At 39.2% G+C, this 15894-nt stretch overlaps 4 non-coding genes across 4 annotated transcripts; all 4 read left to right on the top strand.

The window, feature by feature from the left end:
• The first annotated feature begins 5730 nt into the window (after positions 1–5730).
• On the top strand, positions 5731–5819 carry trnay-gua (transfer RNA tyrosine (anticodon GUA)). Its single transcript is given in 2 exon segments — positions 5731–5767; positions 5784–5819. It is a non-coding gene; the product is annotated as a tRNA-Tyr (tRNA).
• A 649-nt stretch (positions 5820–6468) lies between these two features.
• Positions 6469–6557, top strand: trnay-gua (transfer RNA tyrosine (anticodon GUA)). The gene is given in 2 exon segments: positions 6469–6505; positions 6522–6557. It is a non-coding gene; the product is annotated as a tRNA-Tyr (tRNA).
• A 525-nt stretch (positions 6558–7082) lies between these two features.
• Positions 7083–7171, top strand: trnay-gua (transfer RNA tyrosine (anticodon GUA)). Its single transcript is given in 2 exon segments — positions 7083–7119; positions 7136–7171. It is a non-coding gene; the product is annotated as a tRNA-Tyr (tRNA).
• Positions 7172–7720: 549 nt separating this feature from the next.
• On the top strand, positions 7721–7809 carry trnay-gua (transfer RNA tyrosine (anticodon GUA)). Its single transcript is given in 2 exon segments — positions 7721–7757; positions 7774–7809. It is a non-coding gene; the product is annotated as a tRNA-Tyr (tRNA).
• The last annotated feature ends 8085 nt before the right edge of the window (positions 7810–15894 follow it).

The raw sequence follows: 15894 nt of genomic DNA, 5'->3' as shown, positions 1-15894 counted from the left end.
ACTGTTAAGTTTTCCATGTTCTTGTGTCTTTTTTTCCCCACATCTTTCACTTAAAGAGGCAATGAAACAAGCAATTTTTGGTGCGTTACGTCCAGAATTAAACGTTTAGGAATTTATTTTTGAAAGACATTTAAACCTAAAACGGTTGCACAACAAATTCAAACAAATTGTATTAAATTAGCTGTTTGCTTCTAAGTTTGTTTGCTTAGTACAGCAATGTAAACATACGTCATTTCATGTAAAATGATGAAGTGAAGTCGCAGCAAAATTAGTTTAAGTATTTAAGGGAAAGTCGTGCTTTGGTCCCTCTGACTGATATGTTATTGTCTGTTATTGTTTATTAATAGCGAAGGTTCGGTCTGTCAGCAGCATGTTACTGTTGGAGCTGCTGCAAGTTTAGCTGGTTTGAACTATTTTATATTCAGTTTTATATACTAGAAGAACAAATAAATCTAAAGAAAGAAGAAAAGAGTTTTGATGAAACAATCTGTTTTCAGTTTTTGAACTTTTTCTGTCATTTTTGATTTCTGATTAACTCATTTTACCATTTATTGAAATTAAACCATGCGAGAAGTTTAGCTGTTCTTGAGCTACATTACATTTTATCATGCACCAACCATCATGTACCTAAAACTGACTAACATGGACTAAAGTCCTTCCACTGGTTGATTAAACCACTAAAAACTCATCTTTATGTATCAAAGTTACACATTTAGAAGTTTTTTCCATAAAAATGAACTTCAGATGGCTTAGATTATTGCTTCCTTAAACATGTGCAGATCCATAAAGTCCAGGCCTTTTTCTCAACCAACCACTCTGCCACTAGCTAGAACTACTTTACACTAGTTAATTACATGACTTTTGAACTGTAAACCAGTTTTTGAAGAAGAATAATGTTACAGAAAACTCCACCCTGCAAGCTGACTGGATTGAATCGTTAGTTTTGTTACTTATGAAACCCTGAAGTTTGAAGGTGGAAATGCTCAGTCATGATGCTGACTGATGATTTCGTTCATGATTCCTTCCAGCATATAAAAACACCACACTGACATGTTAATGAAGCAAAAGAAATAATCATTTTCACATACAAATGCACATCTGGAAGCTACAGCTCTTAGACATATAGCCATAGTGCTGTTGCATACATGCAGGAGCTAAGGAGGTGTGAACAGGAAGGGAGTTGGTCAGAGTTCGTATATGTCACATAAATCTATAGATAAACGGTATCTTAAGCTGATGAAATAAAATGTGTGCCTCAAGGCAGCCTATTAAAAATCAAAGCTTGGAGATGTGTTGCTCGGTAACCTGCTAAATAGAGTGTCTGGTTCTGTGCAACTGTTAAGGAGTCGAGTATCGAATCACGTCGTCTGAGCCGAACCCAGGATACCTTACATACTGTACTGCATGTGTATGCATGTGACTGATGAGGAACTCAGCTAAGTGTGTTGTTACATACATGAGTGAGTGTGTGTGTGTGTGTGTGTGTGTGTACGTACGTGTTTACCTATACCGGTGGGGACTTTGACCTGACTCCACGCTATCTCGGTGGGGACTCGCGTCACAGTGGGGACCAAAAATGAGGTCCCCACGGGGGGAAGCAGTGTTTTCTTGGCCATGTTGTTGTTACTGAAAAAAGTAAAAGTGCAAAAAGTTTCTTTAGGGTTAGGCATTGTTTTGGTGTTGGGTAAGGTTAGGGTTAGGGGTTAGATATGAATGGGAGTCAATGGTAAGTCCCCACAGGGATATAAGAACCAGAAATGTGTGTGAGTGTGTGTGCGTGTGTGTTTGACTGAAGTGAAGTGAGAAGAGGCAAGAATTTTTCAATGAGGACATCTGAAACTCTCCTTAGGGTGTTAGCAGGTTTAATGAATCTTTCTGAACCAGATTTGCTGACAGAATTAGGACGGTGCGCTATCTAGGGCTGAGCGATATGTAGCTGAAAAATGTCATCATAACATCTGTCATTTCAATCAATATTATGTTTGTTATTGACCTATCTGCAATCAAGACCATGAAAAATAATATTGTTTGATTTGGATTTAGTTGTTTTATTTATCAAAGCACACAGGTGATAATTTTAATGTCAAAAAAACAATGAAAAGCACACACAGATACAAAGAATTAAGCTTAGAAGAATGATCTCACTGTGGTGCATATTACATAAAGAAAGCGAAGGCCCATGGAAGGCGACCAGCAGGGTGAAACTTTTGCTCAGGTTAAGGTGGCCTGGACTGGATATCAGTGGACAAAGACCTCACGCCGGCCTCTGTGTGCACCGCGAGGGCAAGTCTGTCAGCTGGTCATTGGAAGTGAATCGCTTAGATGGTGGCTATTTTTAGATCATGAATCCTGTCTTGGAAGGGCAATCATCGGTCCTTGCCAGCCTAAACCTCCACCAAGACAAGTGCAGACAGGGGTGACAAGAGGTCCAGGTGTACAGACTAGCCTGCCTTGGGAGACTCCTTTTCTCCTTTGACACTCGCATTCCTTCGGCACCTGAAAGACTCATGCTGCTATTGCATTTATGCCTTTGTGTACATATATGTATTGTTCTTTTTAAATTGTTACTGTTTATTGCTCTTTTTTTGCTTTGACACCAAATGGGAACTGGTATCCTAATCTCGTTGTACCCGGTACAATGACAATAAAGGCTATTCTATTCTATGAGAGAAGGAGGCCGAAGGGGCTCCATTATCAAGGAGTATGATAGGCTGTTTATGAGCCAGTGAGGGAGCACACTTTTGGTTTGTTTGTCCAACTCAACTTTATGTTTTTGCTCTGTGATTTCAAAGTTTGCATCTTATGTATCAAGGTCAGTTTAGCACTCAGGTCTAGTGCCAACAAACACATTCATGGTTTTAGTGACATTTCACAGGTGTACTGCTTCACTGTGCTGTGATTTCTAAAAGTAGCTATCTAAAGCCCTATTCGTGGGGTTAGTATTACCTGGGGATCTCTGGTAATTTGTGAATTAGTCCCCCACGTCTGTATTTTACTCAAATTTACTGACATCACAGCCTGGACATGATGTCAAATCTGTGCATGTCACAACATCCGCTGTTGTTAGGTTTATGTAAAGCTTGTGATCCGGGTTAAAATTATCACTTTTACCGTGGTATGTGGTCGTCATGGCAACAGTAAATAAGTCAAAGCAGCAACGTGACTTGAGAACAGCGGGCAGCGTTGTCAGGATAACGGGTCATCAGCGCGTTTGTAGATAGGCCTGTCTCTTACCACATACTGCTACGCATGTCATCCATCTCAATATCCTCCCAAATTTCCCTCTTCTTGTTGATCTGACTTTGCCGTTTCTGTGAATGCTCCATAGGCCTGTTGTGTATCAGAATACTCCTGCATTTGCACCTAAAATACATTCAGTAATTTACACCACAGTCTCCGTAATTCAACTGGGAAAGAAGTAGAAAAACGCCCGCAATTTTTAAAAAAAAACTAAAATACCCTCCAATCGCTAAGATGCAGATTCATACGGGACTAGTATTATCACAGGATGTTTGTGTTTGTAGAAATAAGGCTGATAATTTCCAGTGGATTTTTTTTCTTTACAAATTACAGACCTGGAACATTCACACAGGATTAATATTACAGACATCCTCGGCAATTGTTACAAATCACCACTGGTCGTGAGGTAATACTAATCCCACATTAGTGATCATCCTCATCATGCCATCCGACCCACTGTGCTGTAGTAAAACACTAGAACCCATTCTGAAGGGCTTCTCAAACTCATTACTCTCAAGTCTGCGTCTGATTTAAAGTTGAAATGTTTTCCAGTACCCGTACTTTCAGACAATGTAGAACACCAGAAAAAGATCTAGCTTGCCCCAACACATAGTGTGGATGAGCAAAATTTATGACAAATTATGTTGAAGTAGTCTATCACAGTTGTATTAAATATTACGTACTTCATGAGGGCAGCTGCTTTATGTACGTAAAGTAAAAAACAAGTATTCGATTTGGAACGCAAACCAAGACAGTGGAGATGCTCAAAAGGACGTAGCGGGTTTGTATGAGGAGTTGGGAGTAACACTGGACTTGAATAACTGAACTGGCTGTCCTACTTCTGACCAGATGTTGGTTTTATTTGGAGAGTGAAGGAGATAATTACCCATTTTCTGCCAGTTCAAGCATTTTAATACACTACTACAAAAACTCGATCAGAAACGTGAAAATCTGAACGCATTTGTTTTTAGTAGTGACCATGCAATGTGTTCAGTCTGTTGGTGAGTGTGTGTTTGTGTAACACACATCTATGTGTTTTGTTTTAATCCCTGTCCTTGCTCAGCAGTCACACATTCGGAGCTGTTTGTCCCCTGCGGGCTACAGTAGCTCCTTCAGTGTGTTTGTGAGCCTGCCGAACTGAATACAGTAAAGCCCCTTCACTGTAATCACCAATCAATACTAGCGATCAGAGCCCGATCATCAATACTGTTCCATCTGCTGCCATTTGGTCAAATAAACACCACACAGTGACAGCAGATGCTTGCAGCTGCTCGCCGTTTCAACAGCAGTACACGACTAATTTTAAGATATAAGCGGATTAAAAGAAACAGCTTTAAAAATACACCGAGATAAACAAACAAATGGCAGACAAACCCACACACAGGCCTACAGTATGAACACATCATTAATGCGTTGAGCCGGATGTTGCTGTGACCTTTCCCTTTTTAGGCCTGACCCCAGCAGATGACCCTGGAGAGGGATTAGTCTCTGATTCGCCTAATTAACCCCTCAGCACACTGCTCAGGCTGGAACAGCGGCTACAACAGCCTGCTGCTGCTATATTTGTACTAACTTTTCCTTTTACGTTTGCTTTCTGTTCATTAGAAGCCTCCTCTAGTTTTCATTCTCAAATAGAAAACAGAAAAAGAAGGAAAAGAGAATTTTTGGAGCTATTTCTTACCCCAAACCTAAACTCTGCTTCTTAACCCCATTTCTAAAAAGTTTTTCATCCACCTTGACCCATGCACTAATTCTCCTCTGGCCCCAGCTAACCCCTCTGTAATCCCTGCGAAGCCTAAACAAGTGTATTTTGACTGTGGGGTTTGCAGAAAGGAAGCAGAGGTTGGATTTCCACAGGAGTTTTTAAACCGACCAAAACATCCACAGTGAAATCCGCGGAAATGAGCCTGTTAACATAACACACACATGCAGACACAAAGGAGAAAAGAGGTGAGCAATCAGCTTCCATTATATACACAGTGGTAGAAAAATATCCAAACAAGTTAAATTATTAGTTAATGATCTGTATTAAAGCTTTTAGCAGGAGGACAGCTGGTGTTTTAGTAGAAATACAAAGAAAACATTTGAAAATATGCAACACCTACAATACTTTGTTGAAGAACTCGGAGAATATTCAGGCCATCAAAACCTCTTCTTATCACATTTGAACACACTGGGTACCTTTATTTTAATTTTTCAAAGTATGAGGTGGTTTAATTGACCCGTGAAAGAAACGGCTCAGTAATAGTTTATTGTGATGTACATCCATGGTTGCTTTCAGCCCCTTTGATATACGTCTGTAAGTGTCAATCAACAACATGAACATTTTGTGCATGTCTGAGACAACTAGCAGCTTTGGCAAAACAGCAGTTTTTTGACTTCCCGGGAAGAGTAAAGATAGATTAAACTGCTGTTTTGCTGTCTGCTGTTTGTGATCACAAATATTCAGAATTAGTTTGTCATTGTGTTCATATGGTCAAGGTGTTAGCCCCTTCGATAGCTCAGTTGGTAGAGCGGAGGACTGTAGAGAGACAGTAACAGACATCCTTAGGTCGCTGGTTCAAATCCGGCTCGAAGGAGGTGATGTTTTCAGTAGCTACCATCTTGGTGGTTTGGTCACACAGACCATATATCAGCAAGACAGTTAATGCAAAATCATTGTGTTCATGAGAGGGATGTTTTGGAAAAAATGCAACCTAAATGGGTTCCATTTAAAGTAAAGCGTGTTTCTGCTCTAAATCATGCAATACGCTTAATCTCAGCTCATTAAAATTATTTAGTTTGCTCCAAATACCAACGATTTATGTGTATTTAGGCTAAGATCTATCTTTGGTTGACTACAGTGCTTCATAGTTGGCGGTCTGATCCTGGTTCAACACAACAGTCACAGTGCTGCTCGTGCACACTCATGGTTTTTTTGTACAATGAGGGATTATAGGCAGCTTTGCTCAGACATGTCACATGACTATAATGCACAATGAAACTACAATGTCCTCATTTGTCAAGTAGATGAACGTCGACATAATCGCAGATGAATCTTCAGTACATATTTCTGTCTGTAATTCAGAATAATTACTACATTTTGTTACTTGATAAAAATCAAAGTCCCTTTTGGTCTCTTTTAGGGTCGTTGAATACGGGTCACTTTTGACACGTAGTGCATCCAAGGGTTGTTACAGCTTAAGTCGTGGTTAGGTTGTTGTCCTCTACATACAATCAGCTCTTCAGCCTTCGGTAGCTCAGTTGGTAGAGCGGAGGACTGTAGAGAGACAGTTACAGACATCCTTAGGTCGCTGGTTCGACTCCGGCTCGAAGGACATTTTCTGTGCTCACTGGGCTGTTGAAGGTTTGAATAAATATCAAATGTCTCCCAATTGTTAGGCCAATGTCTTGAGTAGTAAGTGGCTGTGTTTCTGAATGTTCTTGTAACCAAATATATATCTGCACATTACCATTGAGCATGCTCATTACTGCCCCTGTACGACTCTTAGACATTTATGAGAATTATAAAATTGACTTCACCTGGACAGGAGTGGACCCTCAGGACCTCGCTGATGCAGAAAGTAAACCACTGATGTTACGCTGCAGACACAGTCCAATCTTCTCTTCCAGTTCTTTTAAACTGGAAAGTCTCCTGTAAGTCTGTCAGCATCAGTCAACAACACTAACGTTTTATGTATCTCTGAGACGACTAGCAGCTTTGGCAAAACAGCAGTATTTTGACTTTGTGGAAAGAAAACAGAGTATAGATGGATTATACTGTTATTTTGCTTGCTGCTGTTTGTGATAACTGATACTCATAATTAGTGTGTGATTGAGTTCAAGTAATCAGTGCTTCCGCCCCTTCGATAGCTCAGTTGGTAGAGCGGAGGACTGTAGAGAGATAGTTACAGACGTCCTTAGGCCGCTGGTTCGACTCCAGCTCAAAGGACATTTTCTGTGCTCACTGGGCTGTTGGAGGTTTGAATAAATATCAAATTTCTCCGATTGTCAGGACAATTCCTTGAGTAGTAAGTGGCTGCATTTCTGAATGTTAGCAGTCTTGTAATCAAATATATATTTGTGCATTTTATGCATGCACATAACCACTGAGCATGCTCATTACTGCCCCTGTACGAGTCTGAGACATTTATGAGAATTATAAAATTGACTTCACCTGGACAGGAGTGGACCCTCAGGACCTCGCTGATGCAGAAAGTAAACCACTGATGTTACGCTGCAAACACAGTCCAACCTTCTCTTCCAGTTCATTTAAACTGGAAAGACGTATATATAATACATCTGTTGATATCAAATAATAACATGAACACTTGCTGTATCTCTGAGAAGTCTAGCAGCTTTGACAAAGCAGCAGTATTTTGACTTTGTGAAAGAGAACAGAGTATAGATAGATTAAACTGCTGTTTTGCTCTTTGCTGTTTGTGATAACTCATACTCATAATTAGTTTGTCATTGTGTTCAAGTACTCAGTGTTTCAGCCCCTTCGATAGCTCAGTTGGTAGAGCGGAGGACTGTAGAGAGACAGTAACAGACATCCTTAGGTCGCTGGTTCGACTCCTGCTTGAAGGATGTTTTCTGTGCTGACCAGTGATTTAATCTCTGGGTCACACTGACCACATGCCAGGAGGACAGTTAGTCTCAAATTTCCCTAATTGTTAGCGTCTTAAAGAGTCGAGGATTGAATATCTTGTGCGAATCGGTGGCTCATATACCTGTGCATATATCAGTAAATTATAAACCAGCAGACGCGGAAAGGCTTCCTACCCTACTGTGTCTTCCTGCTTTCTCACCTGATCGTCATGTGTGTTCTTATCTATTTTTGTGAACATGTGACAGACCTGCTTCTGTGACTTTGCACCGTAAGACCCTGACTTCTATATTGTGTTACATCTGCTTTTCATCGCCTTCTGATACGCCTCAACTCCAAAATAGAAAGGGCTCTATTTTTAGTTTTTTATGACCCTTCATTTTATTGTGTCAGCAGCAGGAATGACTTTGGAAGAAATCTTAAAGTGTAACTTCTTTAGTTCAGGACAGAATATTTGCTTAAAGCACGAATGCTTTGATGGAATCAGAAATCTTTGTCAATGATTCACACTCTGACGTGTAAATTATAGTTTTCAGACTCCTGTTCTGATGGTCAGCGCTGCAGCGTTTGAAGCATCGTTACAGGTGTGTCCTATTTCCACAAAAAACTCACATGAATAGAGCTGCATGCTATATTTACTGCAAACATATGATGAGTGATTTATGTTTGTCAAATCAAGATTTTTTTAATCAAAGCATGCATGTCCCTAACAGCCAAGTTGGTTATAAATGTTACGTCAAACTGAAGCATTTTTGTACCATTAATGCTGCACATTCACATTATCTCACCTTTTGTGTTTGACTGTTCTCATCAGTAACTCCGATATTTGATTTTTGCAGTTTTTACAGTATTTTTACAGTACATTAGCAGGTCTTTGGTTTGTCTTTATTTGTATGTAAATATTTAGAGATTCATAAAAAGGGATTTTTTTTTTGAAGAATTAACAGACATTTTACAGGTTTCTCAGTTTTGTTAAAATACACATAATAGCTAGTGAAATCAGTGTATAAGACTAAAATTTAAGTTTTTTGTACTGTATTTAAATCAATAAAATGATTGTTATTTTGACAGATATTTGCTGTCATTTCAAAGAAAAGATACAGATATTAAGGACTGAAAAATGGCAACTGTTCGGTAAAATCACAGAAAAAAAAGGATTAATTTATGTGATGGCTATAAAGAGAAAGGTCCAAACTGTAAATGTAATCCACATTAAGAATATCAAAGTTTTTACAAATGGTAATTTGATCTTTTCCAACATTTGAGTCATATAATTACACTTTATAAATAAAGAAAAGACAGCATTTCTTTAAAAGAAAAATATTTTTTTTATTTAAAAATGGTGAAAGACAAGATTTTAATTTTTTAACAGATTTTTACCTGTTTTGTTAAATTACAGATAATATTTTTAAACCACAGACAAAGAGATTGATTTACAAAAAACAAGCAAACAAACAAAAAATGTCCAAAACTGTCCATAATGTTCATATAAAGATCTGTATTTTCAGGAATGGTAATTCGTTCTTTCATGTCTGAAAGTGAAATCCTTTTACTGTATTTAATGTCATTTTTTAAACAGATGTATGCAGTTATATTCACAGTCTTCTAATGTAGTTTTCAGCACCCTTGCTGCCAGATTTTAAGGTTGTGTTCTAGGGTATAAGAATCAGTTCACTGCTTTTAGTGTGAGTTTTTGGGCATTAGTGTATCTCTTGGTGTGCTGTCTGATCAATTAATGTTTGGAACTCTACTTCATCTTCATGCTTCTCTGTCAAAAACTTTGATAACTCGATAATTATTTTGCTTCTTTTATCCTTTATGATTTCTCCTCTAGGGATGATTATTGCTCCTTAATAATTCGGTAATAACGTGGGCTGTGATTGGCTGCGGTGAGGCCTGTATGTGGTTGGCTGCCAGCCCATGTGATTGACAGCTCTACCTGGGTGGCGGGAGGCAGTGACAGCTCTGTCGCTGTGGAAACAAACACAGCGAACCGACTGGCCAATCAGGGCCGAGCGAGAGCCCCGGGGATCCATCTAACACATGCTGAAGATTTCCTCAAGACTAAAACACATATAAACAGACACACACACACACACACACACACACACACACACACACACACACACACACACACACACACACACACACACACACACACACACACACATATTCTTGTGTGCGCTGTACGACTTGGTTGGATATACGGGTATATACGCGCTGAGGTTTATTTGTGTGCGTGTGTGACTTGATGTGTGTTTTCTCCCCGTGTGGTGTGGTCTTCTTTCGACACCGTCTCCGGCTCGTTGACGTCGTTGTCATGGGAGACTGCTCTCCGGACCGACGTACACACTCGTACGCAAATATTCTCATGCACACACATCAGGGGACGAAGGTCAGCTTGTATTAAAAGACCAAATAAACCAAGTGTTCACACCAGCAACCCACCGCAGACAAGACAAGCAGACAGAAAGAAAGTGGTGAAAGCGACAGGAGGAAACATGTGGAAAAGGAGGGGAGCTGCAGAAGGAAATATCTTTCATGTCAGATCGCTTTATAGGAAGGCTGATCCTCACCTGGACGGCAGGAGGTCAAACACACCTGCACTGGAGGAGAAACTTTGAAAAATGTGCTTTAACTGGCCTTTGACCTCACTACAGGACTGTTGGTGTCACAAAACCAGATTTTTAGTGGTCAATGCCGCGGAAATTCAAACATTCATGATACCAGTTTCAGTATCAAGGCAGAAAACAACCCAATTAATAGAATGGATTTCAACATTAGCCCTTTAAAACAACCAGAATATGTCTTTTTGAATGCTGTGTGAGGAAGTTTGCTACAACAGATTCAGCTCTTTAAACACAGTGGCATTTCAGGATATGAATATTGTAATGGGATGGATGAAGGGATAAATATGATTGAAGAAATAAAATGCCAAAATTACTGATATTTACAGTAAAGGTGCAAATTGTTCATATTTACCAAAAGAAAAAATGCAAAATCACTGGCATTTACAGTAAAAGGAATATTTTATAAAGTCTGTGTGAAAGTGCAACACTGTTTGCTTTGTGACTTTTGGCTGTTTTTAACTCGTCTCTGATCATCAACTGGGGGGTGGGGGGGTGGGGGTGGGGCACATGGCTCAGTGGCCGTCTTGTAACTGGTTCGATCCTTGGCCCATTGAGCTCATGTTGAGGTGTCCCTGAGCAAGACACCAAACCCCTAATTGCTCCTGGTGAGTCGTGATTAGTGCCTTGCATGGCAGCTTCCGTATTCAGTGTGTGAATGGCTAAATGTGACGTATCATGTAAAGCGCTTTGGATAAAAGTGCTATATAAATACAATCATTTTCCAATTTTATGTAGCTAAACATCTTCATACTTGACTTTAGAGATGATTTTCCCCCAGAAATTGCATCTCCACCTCATTCTGGAGACATAACAGTCTCCAGCATCCTTCATATTACAGCCACGCTACTTTCAGTACCATAGAAAGGCAGACTTCCAGAATATCAGTGTCGATTTTGTACTAAAACATCAATTACTGTGACAAAATTCCTAGGGATAGTAGTTCACTTTTATTCTTTTTGGTTTAAATATATCAAAAGATCCAACAGAGACCTACAGCCCAGTGAGTATTGGACTATTACCTGATGACCTCTAGTCATTTGTAATCATTGCCGATGTCATCTGTAATTTTAATCCCTAAATTTCACCAAACACAGACATTTTGTGATAATATTAGCCCAAATTAGCATCTCTGTGATTTAAGGTCTAATTTTCAAGATTCTTTTTTTTCTCTGCAGCTTTCTTTTGCCTCTTTCCCGCTTACGAACTATGGAGGCCATGCTTACAAATGTAAATAAAAGTTTGGAGCTGTTGGGAATCTCTTGTTGCTTCATATATGCATTCACAGAAAGCTCAGATGAGATGATGACATGCATGGCAGCAATCGATGGAGAATTTACTGTCTTTCAACAGGTTTAACAGTTAGGATTTGGCACCCATTTATGTCAGATTTGTAGGTTTGATGTCAGTGAATACATGTAAAAACAGACTTTGTTTATTCTGTGTGAATGTATGGGTGCTTTCACACATACGCCTTTTGGTCCGCTTAAAGCGGACTGGAGTCCGCAACAGCAGCAAGTACGGTTCGTTTGGGCTGGTGTGAAAGCAGACCAGATGTTTTTGGTGCGGACTAAAGAACCGGACCGAGACCACCTTCGAGAGGTGGTCTCGGTCCGCTTCTATGTGAACTTCAGTTCGGTTCGCTCTTGGTGAGAACACAAACCTGTCTCCATTCGGACCGGCTTGATGGCGCAGCAGACTTTTTGGTCTACGGGAGCTTCCGTAGCCAAAAACGACTGTGTAATGTTCTCGTACTGAATGCGAGCTTCATGCTGGAACAACAGCATTACTTGTGCTTGCTGCATAAAGCAATGATACGAATATATGGCAACAAGAACGAACAGGAGAGCATAGTTCGTTGTTCACGAATAAACCTCGATCCATGGAATGTTTTCTTCCGGGATTTTTCCCTCTTCACATGCTGCACCAATCAGCGTTCACCTACGTCATCTAAAACACCTTATTTTTGTGAACAGCACCGCCAAACGACTGGGGGGAGATATAACATTCATCGTAGTTGGTTCAATTGCGAAAACACTGGTGTGAATGCGAACTGAACCATTTGAAATTAGCAACATTGTAACAACTTTTGGGTCCAAACGAACCACTCTAACGGACTAACAGGTGTGAAAGCACCCTATGAAACACAGTCGTTGGGGGTGATTTCTACATTACATCAGGTCCCCAGGTAATTCTACAGTAGTCCTGTGCAAATAGAGCTGCCTGTTGTTAAAGAGAGCTGCTTCGTCCTCTAGCTGCAGCACCGTGTCACCGTCCACTCAGCTGTCCTGCTGCTCTGGTTGTTCACTGTCAAAGGAGTGACCTTGGAGCTATTTCAGAGTGATTTAGTGTCTTTGTGCACACTTGTCAACCTGCTTCTTTCCTTTTGTGTGTTTAGTAACAATTACCGGGAGTGGATGTGTGCTTGTACAGTATGTAGACGTCTTTTAGATATTTAAATGTCAAAATGTCCATGTTTAAAGTCTTGTTTTCTACCTCTGTTCAGCCATCTTGCTCTTTCCTACTTCTATTACTCCTGCTTCTTTTTCTTTCACTTTGCTTGTTTGATCACATCTCCTTTCAACTCCTCATATCCCTCTCTGTGTTTATTTCATTCTCTCTCCCTCTTTCTCTCTGTTTATGTCTCCTTCTCCCCCCGTCTGTCCTCCTTTTTTTCGCCCTCCGTCTCTTTTTCGTCCCTCTCCGACCGTCATAAATCGCTCTCTTGTTGGCTGTTGAAGTGTGAGGAATGGCAGATCTGATGGTTTCTCACAGCTGTTGCAGGCGTTCCCAGGTTCACCTCGCCGCACTGCCCTCTGTGGTCCTGGCTTCCAGACCTGAAGGCAAAATATACAAGACACCAATAGGGGTTTTAAATATTTGAGCCGCTTTGATGTGTACTTGATTTATCTTGTCAAATTGTCCAACAAGAGAACACATCACAGCCAAAATGAGGATAAAGCAGGCGCAGCTTTTTTAAGCACTCATGCCAAACTACTGCTTTCTGGGGCCTAATGAGGTTATTGATTATTAAAATATGTGTAACCTAAATCAGATAAATAGGAATCTGGTTCTTTTAGCTTAGCAAGAGCACTGGAAACAAGAGCTACACTGTAAAAGATTATCCCTAGAAACAATGAAAATCTGGGAGGAGGGTTGCCAGAAAAACAAGTTAAAAGACGGTGGAATACTGGGATGTTAAAGCACAGTGAAAGTAATGGCAAATACGAAAAATAATTCTATTTTAGTAGATGTATATACTGCAAAACTTTGCTATTCTACAGCTACACATTGTAAAAGAACTGATTACTGTTTGTAAAAATATGTTATTGGATGAGGACTGTATGCACGTTTATTTATTTATTTTTACAATCAACATGTAAATAATTCTTTTTTATATGATCTTACTGCTTATTATCTACGTACACTATGGTTCAAAAGTTTCAGGTCACTTAGAAATGTCCTTATTTTTGAAAGAAAAGCAGTTTTTTCTTAATGAAGATAACACTAAATGAATGATAAATCCAGTCTAATCATAATAAATGACTATTGTAGCTGGAAGCAGCTGATTGTTAATGGAATACCTCCATAGGGGTACAGAGGAACATTTCCAGCAACCATCACTCCTGTGTTCTAATGCTACATTGTGTTAGCTAATGGTGTTGAAAGGCTCATTGATGATTAGAAAACCCTTGTGCAGTTATGTTAGCACATGGATAAAAGTGTGAGTTTTCATGGAAAACAATCAATTTGGGTGACCCCAAACTTTGGAACAGTAGTACATATGCAGTACCATATGTCGATAATTTCAGGTTTTCAATGAAAACTCACACTTTTTATTCAGTGTATGAGTATTTTTTTGTTCATTTGGAGTCAACGATAGGCTGAGTAGGGTTTGGCTGCCTCACAAAACAAGTTTTTGGTGATCACTAAGATATTTATACACATATACCATATAAAAGAGCAAATTACCATTTATTAAAATACTGAATTTTAATGCAGATGTTTACAGTTTGAGCCTATTGTTTTCATAATGCAAATTAATACTTTTCTTATTTGAAATACTAGTTACTTTCTGTAAAACAGGGAAAATCTGTAAAATAACAGGAAAATGTTCTACAAACAATTACAGTTTAAAAACAGTCATTTTTATAGGATATGAAATGGGTTGCAGGTGTCTGAGAATGGTAATAATACTGTTTGACTCAGAGCATATTCTTATGGCTGTGCTATTAGTTGTCACTTTATTTATGAGCGCTTGCCTCCATCACATTATTCCCTCTAACCTAATAATAATGTGAGCAGGTGGTCAGCGTCACATGTATATGTTGACTTACTGAAGCCCCCTTGCACCTTGTGCCTGGGAGAGCGATCGCTCTGTTGTTGTATGAAGACGCAGTGTCCTGTGTCAGCACAGTCTCGCAGCACATTGCCAAATATCCTCTCACCATTCCCCACCTCTCAGCAGCGCTCCCACCCCCACCGACACAAACACAGACACCCAGCGGCTCATTCCAGAACCTGGACTCAGAGCACAGCGTGATCCCACAGCCAGCATGTGACCCCTCCAAGTCTGACGCTGACACCTTCACACTCTCCCAAACTGATCACCTAAACAAAAAAAAGTGGGACTTTGTATACGACATATAACGTATAAGACACCATGAGATTTAAAAAAAAAACAATAAGATACGATATAAGACACCATAAGATAAAATAGAAACATAACATAAATTAAGATAAGGTACAATTACATACCATAACATTAAAAAACAATAGCATAGAATGAGAGACAAAATGATAAAATACAATAACACAAGCTGCGATACGAAAAGATGTGATAAGATTGTCTAAGATAAGATAAGATGCAGTGCAATAAGATATGCTGAGGTGCAAAATGTTGTGCCAGATATTGCTCAGAAGAAACCAAAATGTCATATTTATAAGTACATTCCAATACTGAAATAAAAGTAATCTAAAAATAAGGCTGGAATAGAACTGTAAATAGTGATTCTGGCAATTATACTCAGATAAAAATTAATATCACCATGAAATATTAAGTATTGTACCTATAAAATGAGATGAAAGTCAAATATTGCACTTTACATTGACAGTGTTGTAAACGAAAGTGAAATATTGCATATGGAATCAAAATATTGCATATGAATATTAAATATTACACATTAAACTGAAAATATTACACCTGAGAAATGAAGATGTATGAAAAATTGCACATTAAATATTGCACATGAAGTGAAAAGTTACAAATGACGTGGTATCTCATATTGCACAATTGAAACGTATTGTTGCATCATGTGAAGTTAAATACCAAGATTATTATGTCAACCTAACTCATTAAAATAAGGCATAGAATAGAATAGAAATATTTTGTCGATTCCCAAGGACAAATTCTATTGTCACAGTAGCAACCACAAAGAG

The sequence above is a fragment of the Acanthochromis polyacanthus genome, chromosome 16 (assembly GCF_021347895.1).
Source record: "Acanthochromis polyacanthus isolate Apoly-LR-REF ecotype Palm Island chromosome 16, KAUST_Apoly_ChrSc, whole genome shotgun sequence".
Taxonomy (NCBI): Eukaryota; Metazoa; Chordata; class Actinopteri; family Pomacentridae; genus Acanthochromis; species Acanthochromis polyacanthus.
This window is presented reverse-complemented; position numbering and strand designations above follow the sequence as displayed.